The sequence below is a fragment of the Denticeps clupeoides genome, chromosome 5 (genome assembly GCF_900700375.1).
Source record: "Denticeps clupeoides chromosome 5, fDenClu1.1, whole genome shotgun sequence".
Classification (NCBI taxonomy): domain Eukaryota; kingdom Metazoa; phylum Chordata; class Actinopteri; order Clupeiformes; family Denticipitidae; genus Denticeps; species Denticeps clupeoides.
This window is the reverse complement of record NC_041711.1, coordinates 11,672,621-11,683,971: the sequence shown is the minus strand read 5'-3', so window position 1 is coordinate 11,683,971 and position 11,351 is coordinate 11,672,621. Positions and strand designations below refer to the sequence as shown.

At 43.3% G+C, this 11,351-nt stretch overlaps 1 long non-coding RNA gene across 4 annotated transcripts; it reads left to right on the top strand.

Moving 5' to 3' along the window:
* The first annotated feature begins 332 nt into the window (after window positions 1-332).
* LOC114790677 (uncharacterized) lies at window positions 333-10,272 on the top strand. 4 transcript variants are annotated; one of them, XR_003749859.1, is made up of 5 exons: window positions 333-556; window positions 7,310-7,427; window positions 8,547-8,690; window positions 8,918-9,465; window positions 9,607-10,272. It is a non-coding gene; the product is annotated as an uncharacterized LOC114790677 (long non-coding RNA). The 4 variants fall into 4 exon arrangements; XR_003749858.1 differs by lacking the exons at window positions 333-556; window positions 7,310-7,427 and having other exon boundaries at window positions 7,777-8,690; window positions 8,918-9,004; window positions 9,121-9,465; XR_003749857.1 differs by lacking the exons at window positions 333-556; window positions 7,310-7,427 and having other exon boundaries at window positions 7,777-8,690.
* Window positions 10,273-11,351: the final 1,079 nt, after the last annotated feature.

The following is an 11,351-nucleotide window of genomic DNA, read 5'->3' as shown; positions in this document are numbered from 1 at the left end:
AATGTTTCACTTAATAATGCTATAAAAATGTTTTTGTTAAATTGTCACATTATTTAGAAAAATATATACTTTCACTTAGCAGAATATGTAGCAATATTCTTAAATATAATAATGCAATAATATGTAATATTACAATAGTATGTAATAGGTAATAATTCTGTAAAAGTGCATTACAAAAGTGCATCAAAAAAAATATTTATTCTTATTTGTTCCTTCCCTTTTTAACACACATAGACAACATTTTATTACGTATATGGGACAAAACGATATCAGATTAATTTCAGCACAAGACTGTCCGTACTGAAAGAAACGACGCCTCGGCTTTGCTCGGAATGGCGGCTCTGTCCCACATCCCTTCAGCCCGTGCAGCAGCCATCGGGGAGTGAAGCAGCCAGTGGCCCTTCCAGCTCAGGACAGGGGCCCGTGAGAGAGGAAATGAAACCCTTTCTGCAGGGGGAAATGACTTTAGCAGACGGACGAGGCAGGCGTGGATGTGCAGTTAGGCTCGGTATTGCAGCGTGGTGTCTGTCTGACGCTCAGAGAGGGGAGAAGCGAGGTACGTCTGTCCGTCTGTCTCTGGTTTGTACTTTATCTATTAGGAGGAACTAAAAGAGGTCAGGTTAAGTGAGATGTTTAATCTCAGCCTCAGGCCTGCATGCATCCAACATGTTTTGGTTCTTCGTGCTGGTCTTCCCTGGTTCTGAGCAGCAAGCGTCTCAGTCCCAGATTCAGCATGGAACGGGGAGTGGTGAAGGCGCAGGGGGAGCGGGACGCACCTCGCCTTTGTCTCCGCAGGCCTGTCGATCACGCAAGGCGAGAAAATGGCGGTGCTTTGATTTGAGGGGCCTGTATAACTTCCAGGGCTTTGCTCATTTTTTAAAGATGACAGGCAGAGCGAGACTGGCACAGGGCATGAGACTGGCCATTAGGAACCATCTGTGGCTGTCAGTCACCCGCCAGGAGGGGTGAGCAGGCGGCACAGTGCCGTGACCGCGGGGGCAGGAGGACGATTGGTGCCCACTGACCTTTATTTTCTATTTTTCATTTAGAGAAACCATTATGTCAATTTATAAAAACTTTTTGCAAACTCAAGATGTCACTTATAATGAATATGAATGAATGAAGTTTCATTCAATTGAAGTCATTCCTTCCTCTTCAAATTTTATTTAAAAATATTCAAAGAAAGGTGTTGGAGCATTATACAAGATGAAATATAATTAATGTTTGAAATAAATACTGAATTCACAAAATAAAATAAAGTTCCTTTTAGTCAATGTAGAATATGAAAAATTAAACAGAGAAAAAACGTTTTCATTTTGAGGTGAGATTATTTGTTCACCTTCTCGGTTTTATTTAATTCAAGCTTGTTAAAACACTTAAAGCATCAGCATTTATACAATGAAACACAGATCAGCTTTAAAAAATTAAATTGATCAATTTCAGAGGGCAAATATGACTAGAGAAATTAGTTTGTTATTTATTCATTTGTATTAGTAACAGTAAGACAGTAGTATATGTTCATTAGATTAAGTTCATTAATATTTGTGTATATTACTTTTGTATTTATGTATATAAAATGCATTTAGTTTGAACATTTTATTGTGATTATACCTCTACTGAATGTTGATCATTGATTTTATGAAAATAATATTTTTTTTAAATAATAATGGACCTTGTATCTTCAGCAGTGTGCATAAAAGAGTTTATGATCAGATAGAAAAGTCACTCAATACTTAATTGATATAACAGGGAAATTTAAGATTTAGAATATGTTCATCATTAAATTTAGGAATATTGTATTTTATTAGTTTCCATACTGAATGGCAGCTAATACAGTAAATAGTTTGACAAATTATTGTATCTTGTGTGTACCTTAAATTTCAGTTTTATATTTTAAATATCTTAATATTCTCCAGCATTTTAAAAGAATGAATAAATAGATAAAATGATTTTTAATTCTTCAATCAAGTTAAGTTTCTGTCTTAGTTTTTTTTTTTGTCATCAGAAAGTGCCGATGACTGAACTCAGCCAGCAGCCATTTTGGAGACAGACACTCATACAGAAGTACAAGGGACAGTGAAATCTAACAGAGAGGCTTCCGTGACCAAGACCAAAAACAGGACGAAAACATCGTTGCATTTCTGCGTATGACCTATAAAACCCATGGTTGTGTGAATGATGTGCAGTTACTGTGGCACTAATCTCACCTCCTAATAGACCTGCTGCTGACCATCCTGTACGACTAGAGGTTTCCAGACTTCAGATTTGTGTAGGATGGCATTTGTTTCTGTACAACTCAATATCACTTCCCCCAAAATCAGTTCCACAAATACAATTTGTTTTCCGTCACCCGTAGTCTCCCCTCGGCGTGGCCGCGTAGGACCTGGCATGCTGGATCACTCAGCTGCAGACCTAACATACTGTTTCAATAAGGCCAATCATTTCTCGAAGCGAAGTCAACGTTTTACTGTTTAATGGCTTCCCTCTCTTTCCTGGTTCCGATGGTGCGGTCCAAGTCCCCCAGTGACAGCGTCTCTCTATTGAGTGCTGCGTTGGGACATTTCTTCCCAGGCCTGACTAATGGTTTCTCAATGTGCTGTTGGGACCTCATCAGAAATACCTAACAAGCGGCGCTGTAATCCAGAAAGGATCGCAAGTCCACTCCATCGCTCAAAATGTGACTGTAATCGGCCGTAATCACATTTCAGTTCGAACGAGATCAAAACAAATTTCTGATAAATCTCAAATGTTAAACATTATCATCAATCCACCGATAAGTAAAAAAGCCCTGAGTCATTCCAACGCTCATTCCAACATCATCTTATGTAAAATATTCATGTTTTATACTTAAGGGTATTTCATTTCAATGTGACTTACAATAAGTGGAAGTGGAATTACATTAAGTGATGAATATTTACTTTACTTTACTTTATTTATCAGATGCTTTTATCCAAAGCGACTTACAAGAGGAAGACACCAGCAATTCTCGTTCGATTTTGATCAAATTTGAATATGAGAAGACTGACTGCTTTGAATATGAGAGGCTTTATTTGGGTGAAATCCTGACTTTTATTAAAGTGATTCTATCCGTGCCTCGAGCAGCGAGTAATGCAACGTCCGCCAGGCCACTTGGCTCCAGGACCGTCCCCGAGGTATGGGCGTACTGACACCTGCTGGAGGCTCTGACAAGTGCTGCTGTCATGTTCTGACTCCGCACGGTGTAAGGTGTTACCGGTGGATGGAGATCCGCTACTCGGAACAAGTTTTTAATTTTCTTATTTTTTAAAAACTTAACCGGGATGATACAAATAGACATCATTGCACATTTTATCCTAAAACAATGATGTGAAAGCCTTGGAGTAATTCCATTTCTTCTTGGGCAAGGATGAGTTGATGGTTGAGCAGGGTCCAGCCGCACTACGAGTGTTACTGCTGCCTGTTGTCAGTCATATTTAGCTCAGGCCCGGCAGGACTGCGTGACCTCTGCATAGTTCTCCGTTGCTGAGGTCACACACCCGCCACTGGGGAGCACTTTGCTCCGCCATCTCCTCTCACGCTGCAGGAAGCGAGGTTCCCAAACATTTCCCCATCCACACAGGAGAGGTCCAAACAATCATCTCATCTCCTCCGAATCAGGCCCATCCAGTGCTCCACCGCACGGCCAGCTAATGACGTAGTCCCCCGATCAGGACAATGGAAGGATATCAGGCCAGGCTGCCTGAAATCTTCCCGCAGCTCTGCCAGTGGTGCCGTCCATCAGAATCTCTGCTCGTGTGGGACTTCTCCAGTTCGAAAACTGAAGGGCCTTGCATGCCAAGTGGCGTTGTGTGGAGTAAAGTTCGCTTCTGATTGCAGCTCTTCTAACGTTGCTCTGCAGTAGTTTATCTTGGAGCCTTCAGACACCAGGCAAACACTGCATGTGACTGGATGTTGAGAATCAAAGCTGTTTTTTTTTTTTTTCAAATAACACAGAGGAATTCAGGGACTGTTTAAAATGTTCCGCAACCCATCTACCACAGGGAATTTATAACGGAAGTACAAAGATGCAGCACATTCCACAAATAAAAATCTCCGTACTCAGAACTTTTCTGCGACTGTGTACGAATTGTAAGAAGATAAGTTGAAGAAGGACCCTGGCCGGTCTGAGGAGGTGAGTTAGTGTAGAGCGTGGAGGGGAATGACAGGGTCTGTGAAAACCCTCCTCCAATATCCCAGGAGAGCCATGAAGGAAAGTGAGGTGGGGAGGGATTTCCTGCAGAGGCCATCTGCACAGAAAAAGAAAGAGACAGAGTGCTAATAATGGTTGTTACTATTCAAATGATGAAATGAAAAAGGAGCTGCCAAACAATGACTTGTAACTTAATTGTAATTTTGGACAGCATACAGCGTGTAAGAGTTTATCTCAGGTCTCTGGATGAAAGAACGACTTGAAAGGCCAAGTTGCACTATATGAAAGTCTTTAGGCTGGAGGTATAAATCTGCATGGTTTAAATCTGATTTGCATTTATTGGCTATTTCAAAACAATATAAAGGTAAGAATACTGTGAGTAAAAGGTGCATAAAATATCGACACAAATGGGGAATTACAATATGCACATTTATGAAGGGTTTATTAGTGTAATGGTGCAGCAATCGACTGAGTGTTAGCAGTGTAAAGTGATCGCCACGTACAGCATTGACCTGGTTTCGAAACCTGATGGATAAAAGCTCCTCCTGAGTCTCTCAGTCTTATCCATAATGCGTCTACAAATCTTGCTTGACTTCGGCAGCTGGAAGAGTCTATTGCTGTGGTGGGAGGAGCCTTTGCTAATCCTGGTAGTTCTGGCCCCGCCCCTCCTGGTGTAAATGTCCTGCAGGGACACTCTGTCTATGGAAGATTTTCAGCACAAATATTAAACTGGAAATAAATTTGACATGCAATTGTCAATTCAATATTCAATCAGATATTGTAATTTGATATTACATTTTGCAATTGGCAATTCAATGTGCTGATGTGCTTAAAATCTTCCATAATGTCAGCATATGCTGAAAAGCTTGTCTGTGTACTAGGTCACACCTGAGAGCATAGACCACATATCTTGTACCAGAACTTCACCTGCTGTCTTTATTTGAGGTTGATAGGATCATTATCAACTTGATTTTTTTTTTTGCATTATAGATTAAAGTTTGATTTGCCCACCCATATAAGGCACTAAGTCAGTCATTAACAAGCATAACCACACTATCTTCTAATATAGAAGAAAAAAAATAATAAAATAAAATAATAAAAATTCCCTCTACAATGAAAAAAAACGTAGAAGACTGAGGAAAAAGACAGTTGAGGATGGAAGGAGCTAAAAAATTGTACTTCAGCCATCCAACAGGGCTCGTAGACTTTTTCCAGATATAAGTTGTGGTGTTTTTTCACCACCATTGCTGTCGTCCCCTCGCTGTCTCCTACTGTTCACCTCTGTATCTGAATAGTGAATTGTGCATTGATATTTAATGCGTTTTACTGTATCAAACGCCTGAGCGGTGGGCTCTTCAGCTTCTTCTCTGCCGCATTTATAAAATTCCGGACTCAGGTCGAGAAGCCTGGATCCCCAAACAGCACAATCAACACCGTGATCAGTCCTTGTGTAACCCCACACATCGCTCACCGCACGCCTGGCCATGGGCCGCCAGACCCTGATGTTGTGTAATCAAGGCATCGTTCCCCACCCCGCTCGATAAATAAACCGAGCCTGGATGCACTGTGTATGCCATGTGTGTGTGTGTGTGTGTGTTTACAGGCAAGCACATGTCTTTTCAGTATTTTGTGTAACTGATAAAATCGTGTGCATGTTTATACAGATAGAAAAGTTTGTGTGTGTGTGAATGCTTATATTAGAGTGCCACACACCGGTTTATGCCAGTAGCACCGCGCTCCCTGGAGACCCTCTTTTTTTATGTGGTGACTCATGTAAATAGCCCTGATCAAACAACCGCGGATCCCACTGCACCATTTTCTCTGTAAATGAGCTGTATCACACCGCCTCGCCATGTTTACCTCCAACCAGATTTACACTCGCTGATTACTGCTCTGTGCTAATTACAACCCCCCAAAAAAAGGTCGAGAGAGAGGAATAATGGTAGACTCGGGCACCCACGGTGTTCGGCATGTGCGTGTTTACGCGCCGGCTCTCTGCTGAGGTTGCATGGGATTTAATCCAATCACTGCCAGGCCGTTTCAGGCGTGAAAAGAAGAAATCTACCCCCAGCCCGGCAGCCTGAGTAAAACAGACTTTTACATTTACATTGCAGCAAAATGCTGTGTTGTGAAGAAAGCTCGGAGTTGTGCTGGGAAAGGGGGGGGGGTCAAGCTCTGCTAATATAGACCAAGGTGGGAGTCACCTCCATCTGGAGCTTTTAATAACATGAAGGGAGGAGGAACAGGGAGGTGAAAACCACACGCGTTGATTTCTTTGAACAGGTGTCTCGGCGTCTCAACGTCACAAATATTTCCGGAACCTGGTGTTTAGATGAAAGCCCTTAGATGAAACAAACATCTTATAATGTGACTTTTCTGCTCTGGTGAGGAGCTGGAGGGTTGGGGGAGGATGGGAGTCATGCTGTGGTCCATCTTGGACAACGCCTCACACCCCCAGCATGAGGCTGTAGGCCCTCAGCACCTCCTTCTGCAACACACTGCTACACACACATTGTGAGAAAGAGCATCAGTGCCTCTATGCAGTTCCGTCTCCACCACCACCACCACGCACCTTCCAATCATCTCAGGTCAAGGTCATAATTCCTGTTATCATTTTCCCTGCTGTTATTTATCATTCAAAATAAATATACATTTGTATAATCAATGCCCACATTTAATTTATCTACAATAGTAACATTTATTTATTGTTTGGGTGTCATCAAGAAAATAATAAATGTATATATCTTGGTTTTCTTTTAATTATATTGGTTTGTGTTTACTGTTTTAAGAGAATCACCTGAATTATGTTGAAGTATAAAATATTGTGTTTTTTCAATAAAGTTTCTTTGTGTCTTATATCATCATACATATTATGCCAAATCCCAGGCCACAAAATACTGACCAAATACCAACACAGCTACTTCACACGTCTAAATCTCAGGTATCAATGTAGGGAACTGCTGCAGTAACATAATTTATCAGACACCCTTATCCAGAGCGACTTACAATCAGTAGTTACAGGGACAGTCCCCCTGGAGACACTCAGGGTTAAGTGTCTTCCTCAGGGACACAATAGTAGGAAGTGTGGTTTGAACCTGTCACCCACTAGGCTACTAAGACCTTCTTTGTGTCTTCTTTTAGACCCAGCTGGACCTCCTGACAACTCTAGGAAGGAACAAATCTAACTGCAGAGCTGGACTCTTGGACCTTGGACATTGTGGGCTGCCATCTTGGTCAGGTCATGTGGCAGAGCGCTGAGGTTTTTCCTCACCCGTTGGCAGGCGGCTGGTGCGGCTTAGGCAGCAGCCATGTGTCTCAGATTAGAAATTTCTTTAAGAAGGCCTCCCGTGAGTCACTATGTGTTTGCGACCGTGGGCCTGATAATTAACTGTGCAGACCCCCATTTTCCCAGGAGACGTGGCGTGTTTTATTGACGTAGCATGGATCGGGCCATAAGGAAACCATACTTTCCACTAGGCCCCACCTCACTTACAATAGCATAAAAGGCAGTCGCGACATAAAACAAAACTATTAGCTCTGACAGTCGGGGGGGGGGAGGTTTGGAGTGCCAGGGGAGCGGGTTGGGGGAGGAATAAAGGCGTCAGAGCCAAAGCAGGCCTTTATGATCACTAGCCCTCTCTGAAAAATCGGCAGATTTATTTCGGCTCGCGCAGCGGAACATAAATTACGTCAAAATCTTTTTCAAGGCGCGGTGATGTGGCCATCTACAGAGGCGGGGATGCAGGTCCTCCGGAAGCATTAGCAGCTCAGACGTTACAACACTGGTGCTTGTGGTCCAAAAGGGGCGGCTGACACTAAGGGAAGACTGTTCTATGCGTATCGCTCACGTCTCTTTACCAGCGCTTTTAGGAGCTGGTCGCCTTCCTCCTGCCTGTAATTAGATCAGACGGGTCCCCGTTGCCGGGCTCCGCTCCCTTAAATGGAGTCTCCGGCTGAATTTGGGATTTCTGGGGACGGTACCACCAGAGAGGCGACACAAGAGGGAGCGAGGGGACAAGATTTACAGCCTGGCTAAGCGGAACGTGCGCTCGCGACCATGGTCCCGCCACACTGCGGCCGGGCCCAGCCAGTTGGCCGGCATCAGCTCAGGGTCAAGTCCAGAACAGCCAATTATAAGCGCCAGGCCTGTCGCAGATCAATAAATTCCACCCGAGCGTGGCGCTACTTCAGGCCCGAAGGGTTCATTTGTGAGGAAGAAACGTCCGGATGTAGGGAGTGTGGTGCAGACCGCTGGCTCGGTTCCTGTCCGTTTTTACTCCACTAGCGCCTAAAGCTGGTGCAGATGATGGCATGCTGACTGGAACATCTACCCTTCTCTAAAATTCAGAGGATTCAGTGCACCAGGACTTGTTTTCAGGTCTCCTACTGAGTCTGATGGACCATTGAAACTTTACGCCTGGAGAGGAAGGCAGGAGGGTCACCTGAACCCAGACCTGGAAGAACCTGGCAGCGTCATCTACGACAGCTTCAAAGACCTGACATTTTTTCTACATGCCTCAATGTAATAGTGAAGTTCAGAAAAATGTGACATTGACATTTCTTTAGGTTTTTTGTTTGTTTGTTTTAAATGCACTTGTCTGTACTACTCTGAAAATTATAATGAAATGTAGTACAGTATACTGGATAGCATAGCACTCTTTGAAACAAGAGTTATAGTTATATAGAATGTAATAAAATGTATTTATTTTTTAAGTATAAAGTATTTTAAAAAGTCACTGCATTTCTTAGAAATCCACATGGTGACACAGAGTTAAAGAGAAGAGGAGCTGGATTTGGAAACTCATTCCAGGCATCGGCCTATTCCAAGCAGATCAGGTTGTACTTCACGCAAATCCAACATTTTCCATCTCTGCAGAAGTAAAAACAGCATGAAGCATTGAGTACTTCATCATCCTGCAGCATTCATACTAACGTCAAACGTTCCTCTCCAGAATTAGCAGCACTCGGTTTGTGCACACGTACGTGTCCAGTGAAGCGAGGGGAGCGTTTCTCCGCAGGCTTCGCTCACAGGAAGTGGGGAATGTGACTGATTCGCAGTCATAAATCATTTCTGCGAGACGCTGCCAGAGGGAGTCCAGAACATTGGTCCTGTTCAACAGGAGCCTCTGTCTCCCAGGGTATCTCACGGCACGCCACGCTGAAAACGGGCCTCCTCCTCTCCTCCCAAGCATCTCGAGAAATGTGACTGCACGCCACACCGAGAGAGGAAGAGGTATCATCCCCATCCCTTCGTCAGGACGCATGTCTGTGGAGCAGACGTGCAAGCACGTGTGAGGGTGAGAACATATGGCTGCGCTGTAAAGCGCGTGCTTGTGCGTGTACCAGTGCATGCGAGTGTGTTCATGTGAGAGAGTGAGAACATATGGTCGCGCTGTAACAGTATCTGTGTGTGTTTTGTCCTTTTTCACTCTCAGCAGGTGCCTGTGAAGAAAGGATGCCAGAGGAACAGAGAATAAGAAAGAAAAAAAAAACGAACCCCCAGGAGCTTGAGGGTGAGGGAGGACGCGGTAAAGTGCGCACATACATACCATAAGTCATCTGATGGTAGCTCAGGCGTCTATCGTTGGCCGGCGACGCCGCTGCCATCATGAATAAACATCTCAGGTGGTCCTTGGCCCTCCACATCTGTTTTTATTTCCGCAGACGTTACATCCGTTCAGGGGCTGTGTACAGAGAGGATGTGGTTCTGTGGCTGTAATGTGCAATAACAAATACTACTCTCATTACAATGTAACTAACAATGTTCTAATTACAATTAGAATTGATCGATCGATGAGGAAGATGCAAGATTGCATGTTTAGAACGATGAAATGTCAATGCTCAGACAGTCTTCCTAGGAACGTCTATTTCCTAAAACATGGTCAGAAGAGCATTTGAACAGAAACAAATGTTAGACACATGACTTAATCCAACAGTTGTCTGGTCCCATTAATCAACAGCGGGTCGTTTGAGAGGTGGAGCAACTTGGTCTGCACGGATGGGAGCCTTAAAACACAAATAATCAGCCCTGAGTGACTGATAGAGCCCATCTCCTGCTGTAATTATAATCACACGTAATCACGGAGGATCACTGAGCCCTCGCCGCCCACCCTGATTTCAGACATTGTTATCGCAATGACTCGGAGTGACAAAAAGGGAGAGAAAAGTGGCCATGTATCCACATTTTCATTTGCATCATTTCATTTAGACATTCAACTTTGTGGTTAGAAACTATTAAAAGATACCAAATATTGCCATGTATTATTGTATCGATATTTAGCTAATGTACGAAATGGGTAGTTTTATACTCTATTGGCATTTAATTTAGTCTGGAGGTTTGGATTACCTTCTCATACCTTGTCTACCTTGGCTATCAGGCCTCCCTACACAACACTAAATACTCGTAAGCCTTTGCCATGGACTTGTTAGGTTCCATCTACTAAGACATTTCTATTTATTTCTATGTGGAGCATGTTGATGTTTCGATTTTTTAGTTTAGGGGTGGTTCATGATTAATAAGACTGGAAAAGATTTCATGCCTTCCATCAATCCACAGTCAGACTGATAAAATAATGGGTTGTTGCAGACAAAAGGAACAATTAGGTGTGGGTTTATACCATACCATGCAATACATAGCTGTGGGCATGCTAGATAAACACAGCCTTAGTTTATTTCTTTGTTCCTGACTCAAACATACGTTAGAAAAAAAAAGCAAGTGGTTTTTATGGGACGCTACCACAGGGGAAAACATTGCTTCCAAACTCGGGTCTGTTGAAGACCAAGCTGATGTAGCACATAACCACTGGAAGATGCTCTGTGGACAGATGAGACAAAAGCTGAACTGTTCGGTAACCAAACACAGTGTTACGGAAAACGCATGCCAAAACCTCAACCCCTGCTGTTGATCATGGTGGAGGGGCTCTAATGGTGTAGGGCTGCTCCACTGCCTCAGGGCCTGGAAGTTGAATCAGGAAGATCTACAGCAAAAAAGTCCGGGCATCTGTCTGTGATCTCAGGCTGAAAACGGGATAGATCATGCAACATGTCAATGATCCAACGCAAAAGTACAACACAGCATGATGTCAGACCCAGCAAAAACTGTGATCTCAAGCAGGCCAACCAACACACTGCTCACAACACACATTTATATGACCAAAAAAAAATCAATAATCCAGATAAGAAT